The 6,989-nt window shown below is 45.8% G+C and overlaps 1 long non-coding RNA gene across 2 annotated transcripts in view; it reads left to right on the top strand.

The window, feature by feature from the left end:
- The window catches only part of LOC102376082, a 16,239-nt gene extending 11,565 nt beyond the window's left edge, over window positions 1-4,674 (top strand). The window contains exons 2-4 of one of the 2 annotated variants that reach the window (XR_001359099.2): window positions 918-998; window positions 3,297-3,526; window positions 4,146-4,674. This is a non-coding gene — a long non-coding RNA (uncharacterized LOC102376082). The remainder of the gene's footprint in view (window positions 1-917; window positions 999-3,296; window positions 3,527-4,145) is intronic. The other variant, XR_001359098.2, reaches the window with a different exon arrangement.
- Window positions 4,675-6,989: the final 2,315 nt, after the last annotated feature.

Raw genomic sequence — 6,989 nt, 5'->3', positions numbered from 1 at the left:
CCCTGCCCCCTAGTACTTACCAGCTCAGAGTCAGCCACAGCTTGCTGCTACAGCCACCAAGGGCTGCCCAAATCATCAAAGCTCTCTGAATCTTTTCCAAAGATTCAGAGAGCTTTGAATCAATTCGGACCTTTAACTTGGCCCCCTGATTCAATTCAGATTTGGAGATTCAGCCACCAAATCAGACTGAATCTCCTCCGAATCAAATCACCACCCAAAGCTTCACATGGCCCTACTGGCTTGATGCAGAGCTCTTCACCCTGTGGCTCACAGGACCAGACTGACTACCTTGGCTCAAGGCCCAGCTTAGGTCACTTCAGCTCTGTCTGCTTCTGGTCAGTTGACTTGCAGCTGTATTCTGTCTTATTGTACTATTGCTGTGCACAACAATAGCCACACTCAGCTTCTAGCCTCTAGCTGCTTATCCCTTTGTAGCTAGCCTTCATTTACCCTTCCAGGTGCTGTCTAGTGTCTACTACTTTTTTTTTTCTTTTAAAATAACAGGAGCCCCTGGCCTCCTGTTACAGTAGCACATTTAAAATTCATAATCGAATATAATTTAACACCATGGTGCTCAAGGGCCATAATAAAGAATTTCAGAGGCTGCAAGTGGTCTTTTAAACCACAAAAGGGGCACAAGTAATTTTATACTGATGCAACTAAAGCAGAATTTGGCCCCAATTTATTTAATATACAGGAGTTGTATAAAAAAACATTTTTTTTATTCTTTCAGAGTTGCACTCCAACTTTGCTTTGTTTCTTGGGTGCTAGCATTCCATGAAAGTACTTTTCCTTCCTTATTTTAGTTTCCTTTTTTCACTAGTGGTAACTAGATTCTGAAATTAGTTTCAAAATGTAGAGAGGAATTAAAATATGATTTCTTGCAATCAGATTCTTTTCTACTTTGAATAAGGTAGACCTATTTCTGACAGTTACCTTTGGGATCTGGCTAAAACACCTTTACATCAACCATCCAACTTCAGTATAATTATCTTCAGGTATTTTCACTTTTTTTATATATGATTAATCATGTTCACATTTTATTGGTGTTGTCTATTTGTAACCATCAGACAGACATTGCAGAAGTCACTGGGCCTTTAGAGGCAGTTTCTACCCTCCTTACTCGAAAGAAGTACTACTATAAATGGAGGCAGTGAAATCAGTGGGCTGTTTGGAGCCTAAAGGACTGCTTGGCTTGAGGATGGCAGAACTGAGCCTATAGAGATTTGCAGGGGATTGAGAATGTATGGGGGAAAGACTTGGTGCAAATCAATTTTACAACAGTAATTCTCTCAATTGTATTGAGTATTAAAGGCATTTTAGATATGCCTTAGGATGAATTGAGTTCTTGGCAGCCTTCAATTCTCTCTCCTTCCTCTTTGCTGAAATAAGAGCATGATTGTTTATTGACAAAGAGCTCCAATTCCCTATTTATGTATTAGCTCCTGTAACACCATAATGGACATTGTACTGCAAAATAGCCTGCAGCAGGGCCAGGTGTAGGGTTCTTTGTGAGATAAAGTTACTACTGCATCTTTGTGCATCATGTAACCTGCTTAGACAGAGCAGTTGGATATCATTTGGTGTTCAATTATCTACTATAACTGGTGTCTCAAATGACCTATGGCCAAATTACTTTATGCCTGTAGTTAAAATGCAGAATGAAGAGCTGCTTCTGTTCTTTGAACAGTTGTCTAAACTCGTGATGCAATAAATGATTTTAATGATGACCCTAATGATCAGATAATTCATGGTTATCACTCCTACTAGCCTTGTAAACCCTGGCAGTGAAGGACGTGAAACTTAATCCCTTCCACAAAACCTGTTTAAGATATGTCTAGTGTTGCAGATGAAGCCTGGACAGAGGGGAGGCATGGCGCACAGATCAGGCATGGCACAGTGAGCATATATGGCATAGGGAGGCTGGGGAGAGCGAGCCCTCCCACTGATGTGTGGGGCTGGTGCTCCCAACACCACTAAGGAGGTCCATGAAGCCCTGGCCAGCTGTCTCCTGGCCCATGGGGACGAGGAGCACTCGCCAGATGAGTAGGACCAAGGGGTTTTGAATGCCTGCACCCTGGCACCAGGTGATGGATCTCCTGCCCGAGGTTCCTCTGGTCCTGCACCACCTAGCCAACACTCCCCCTGACATACACACACTCCCCTGAAGGCCACATCCTTGGCCATGGGGAAGTGTGGTGCAAGAAAGATATTCAGTTTACAATGTTACAGTTGCCAAACTGTTCTTGTTTTTAATAAAGAAAACCTGTTGAACATTGCCTGTGTCAGAACTTGGTCCCTCTTCGCACCGATGCAAACCAGAAAACCTTTAGAGGCAGCTCAGGGTGGAGAACTTTGTGAAAGGGCAAAAATAACCTGGAGGGGCACTTAGGACAGGGAACAGGGGGAGGGGGGCAGGAGCTGTGTGGGGGAGGGATTGGAGTTAGGGGGAGTACTGCAAGAATAGAACTCAACACAGATACTTGGAGGAGAAGTGTGGGGAAAGTGGCTTTAGACCTGATATACTAGTTCCCTGACTTAGGAGCAAAGACCAGGGACTTTTCTCCATGTAGGAGGTGGACAGGTTGGTGATCCCAGATCCACTGTCTGCGTGAGAGTGTTGTGGAGGGGGGAAACCTTCCTGGTTTTACAGCCACGTGCCCTGAGTCAGAATCCCCAGTGTACCTCTGCAGGCAGAGAACCTCAGGTTAGCAGAGGCATGTTCAGTGACTCCAACTCAGAGCTCACCTCTGCAAATGGGGAACTCTGGGTTTCCCTGCTTACAGAGGCATACCTGGGAAATTGCCAGGTGTATATATATATGTAAACAATGTCCTGAGTGGTGTCTTACAGGATCACACCTCTGAAGCCCTGGGAGCAGCAGGGGCTGAATTCTGCAGGACAATGGGCAACATGTTTCACCCAGTGAAGCAGATCAACTGTCCTGGGACACAACCTGGCACAGCTGATCCACTTAATTTTATGACATCTGTTTGTAGCCTTACTGTCCCTTTCCCATTGTCAAAGCTATAAGGAGGCCACTGTGCAAATGAGAAATGGGTCGAATAAATTCAAATACTAAATCCTTTTGGTTCTCTGTATAGAACAAAAAAATCCTTAAGAAATAATTCTTAACAAGATTTATTAACAAGATGAGGCATCACAAAAACTCTGGTGTGGGCTGTCATACAAATAAGCAGGGTCTTGGGGAATCGTGTTCTCTGGGTGTTGGGAGGGTAGACTTGTCAGGGTGTATTGGTTTGTAATGTTGAATGTCATGTACTGTAATGTTGTAGTGTCAACTACAGCTTCCAGAAGCCTGCAGGGCACTGGAGAAAGAAACTATAGTATGAACTACAACCCCCAGAAGCTTCCAGGGGACTGGAGGAATGAGCTGCAACATGCATTACAGTTCCCAGAAGGCTGCAGGTGATGAAGGAAGGGGAAAAGCAGCAACAGAGCATAGGACACTGGCTGGGAGAGAGACCTGGCTGAAGACTTGGGGAGGAGCAGCAGAGCCAAGACTGTGAGTTGTAGCAATAAGGCTCAGATGTGGGAGCCCTGGCAGATGGCAATTAAGTGTTTTTTGGGACCAGAGGTTGGTTAGGAGTCCCTCCAGAATTGTGGGAGGGTTTAAGGTTTTTCAAATGTATATACTGGGGTATTAGTGTTCCCTACATGTTACCTATTCTTGAGTGATTTCACCACAGTGTCACTGTTTCTTACCTGTTACTTGAATCCTAAGTGTATGTACCTTATGTTAATGTTTATCCACGTGTGCCTGTCCCTTTCTCCCTAGCCTGTCAGCTTGTGACCCTAATCCCCTATATAACAGTGGGAACTTCCCTTGCCAGCTCCCCTGTGACAGTTCCTGGGGTTGCAAGTTTTGGTACAAGGGAAAAGGAGTGATTAACTCAGCCCTTCAGTATTTAAGTGCCTACAGTTGGCAACATTAATAGCATCTGTAAAGGAGACAATGAATCTCTCAAGTAAGCTAGCAGAGAACTGCCATGATGGTGTCTGTAGCAGCAGTTCCTAGGAATGACACAGTGAGCCCCATCCACACTCTTACATTTGAAAACATCAAGTAAAGGAAGTGCTTGCCATTTCTAATTTTGCTAGTAAGATGTCTTTGTTTTCTACAGGCTGCAGCAAGGTAGTACGCATGAATTATTGCCATATTCCTGTCTTTTGCCAGTCATCCCAGGACAGATCTTCACTGTACAACTTCAGGAACTGATTAAGCAAAGCAGATAAACGTGAATTGTTAAAGAAGGAAGTACTGCATTTAACAGGATTTCTCATGACTAAAATTAAACATGTGCTTAAGTACCATGCTTTTGCACATATAAACACAACCCAGAATAAAATATGCACCCTGTTTCTGAAAGGCAGAATGAAAAAAAAAAAATAAAAAAATCTTTCTTTGTAGTAAGTAACTGAGTAGCAGCATCTAAAGGGCTAAGACTGCTCTTGGTTCTGTTCCCTGTGGGCACCTATACTTGTGCCAGATGCCTGATCTGACGTGTGCTATTTAGCATGCATCACACCAGACTCAATTTATCAAGTGCTAATTAGCACTCAATAAATCTACAGTCTGAATCTACACTCCAAATCTACACTACAGTGCTAATTAACGCACTCCAGCAGCCTCGGCATCACATGTATTCAGCATCCCTGTACTTCAAAATGGCAGTGAGGGTATTTTAACTGAAAGTGGTTGAACAAGCTTTAGTTAAAGCACCCCTGCCACCATTTTGAAGTGTGGGGATGCTGAATACAGGAGATGCTGTGGGTGCTTTAATACGAGTGATTCCCAAGAGCTGCTTTAATTAAACCTTCCCCCTCCACCCCCCAACCTGGAGCACATGTAAAGATGCTGTTTGAGCTTGCAGATTTTACTTTCACTTTTGTCCAGTAACCTGTAGAAACTGTTCACACTGTATTTTTCATATATAACACACAGTACAATTACCAGCAGCTGTTTCTGGGGGGACAAGTATGTGTTATATGTGAGAAAATGTAGTACTTTGCTAGATTGAAGACTCATTTTTTTGGTGAGAGATACAGGAAAGGATTTGCTTTGGAGTCAATGAACACTGACCTTTCATCGTCCGGCAGAGATGGCTATGAAGTGATGATTTCTACTTTATTGTTTTTTCAAGTGGCAGTCTCTTAATCAAAGAATTTTAACTTGAATTTCACTGCATCTACACAAAATACTATTGACAGGCCATAGGGCCAGTATGTATAAAGTAAATGACAGTATTTGATTAATTTCAAACATGGTTTTCAAAGCTTTAAAGTTTTATGCCACAAAATGTAATTGTCTTCAATAAATAGTAAAGAGAATTCCTAGCTCTTGCCTGTCATGCTTTTGCTGCTGAAAGACAAAAATAATACTATGAGGTTTCAAAATGCATCAAAATAAGGCACTGGAATTAATTAAAATTTTTTTTTTTATTGAGTTCATCAGTAAAACAAACACAGTTATTAGCTCTACCATCTCCCATAGGCATCATTGCTGCTGTCAATTTGCAATTTAAGTGATAAAGATATGAAAAGTATCATAAAGCACATGACAAACATGATCCCAGTCCTTTCAACACAAACTTTTATGTAACTTAACCCATGTGAGTAGTTGTTCCCATTAAGTTCTGTAAGAATTTTCACATGCATGGAGTTATTCATTTGTGGAAGTGTTAGCTAGACTGGAATTTACATCAGTATAACCACTCTTAAAATGGAGGGGATAGCTAATTGATACAGAGGGATCCAGGTTTTCCATTTCCTATTGAAAAACAGAAAAAACCCCACGGATTTCCATGATTTTATCAGAGAAAAAATGGTTTTCCCTTTTAGCAGAGATACCTGTGGATTTCCCGCTTTTGCAAAGAGCTCTGCAGGTGGGAAGAGTTCCAGCCTGCAAGAACTGATTGCAGAAAGGGCAGGAAACCCCCAACCCTGTCCAGAAAGGCTGGGGCCTGAGGCTCTGTCACCTGAAGCTTGGCTCTTTCCTTCCTGGAGCCTGTGAAGTAAGTGGGGCATGCAGGGGGCTAGGAGCCACCTGTGGCAGGGCTGGAGGGTTGCAAGTCATGGCTGGGGGGCACTGACAGGGCTGGGGGGGCTCTGGGTGGTAGGTGGGGGTGGGGGCAACTGCTAGGGCTGGAGGAAGAGCCAGTGGGGCAGGTCGGGGGCAGGACATTGGTGTGTGCTGGGGGCTGAGGGAGCAGGGAGGTGTTGGGAGAAGCCCCACATGGAGTGTCTGCCAGTGGCACGTGAACTGGGAGTGGCACACTATCACCAGGCCAGGCTTTTCCAGAGGTGGGGGGTGGGGCCGGCTCCTGGTGGCACCTTGCACTCCCGGGGAGCAGGGGGGGGACCTGGCCCCCTGATCTGTGTGTGGAAAGGGGGCAGGGTGGGCACACTGCGGGCTTGTGCTCCCCACCCTGCTGCACTCCCCCAGGGCTGCCTCAGCACAGCGCATGCGACCCGGCGTGGCAGAACACAGTGGGGATGCACATGAAAGCTTCCTGCTGCTCTGAGCTCCATACTACCCTAGCCACACTTCCCCTGTGTGCACAGGGGCAGTGTGGGCAGCAGCACAGGGTTGTGCCCCTTGCTGCTGCCCTTGCCTGCAGGGAAAGCGTGGCTAGGGCAACACGGAGCTTTCAAGGGAAAACAGCTTTCCTGCGTGTCCCTGCTGTGCTGGGTCGCACATGCTGCCCTGCAGAAACCCCAGGGGAGGGCAGCAGGGCAGGGAACACAAGCTTGCAGAGCACACCTACCTTGTCCCCACCCCCCTCACAGATCTGGAGGGCGCAGGTTCCCCCTGCCACCCAGGAGTGCGCATTGCAGCCAGGAGCCAGCCATGCTCCTGCCTGAGCCTGCAGCAAGCAGGCAGGAGGGGAGACCTGGCTCCGCTGCCTTCGGTTGGGGGCAGGGAGCTGCAGACCTTGGTCCCTGGTCCCATAGCCCTGGCAGCTGGG

Source organism: Alligator sinensis, unplaced genomic scaffold (genome assembly GCF_000455745.1).
Source record: "Alligator sinensis unplaced genomic scaffold, ASM45574v1 scaffold768_1, whole genome shotgun sequence".
In the NCBI taxonomy this organism is placed as follows: domain Eukaryota; kingdom Metazoa; phylum Chordata; order Crocodylia; family Alligatoridae; genus Alligator; species Alligator sinensis.
This window is presented reverse-complemented; position numbering and strand designations above follow the sequence as displayed.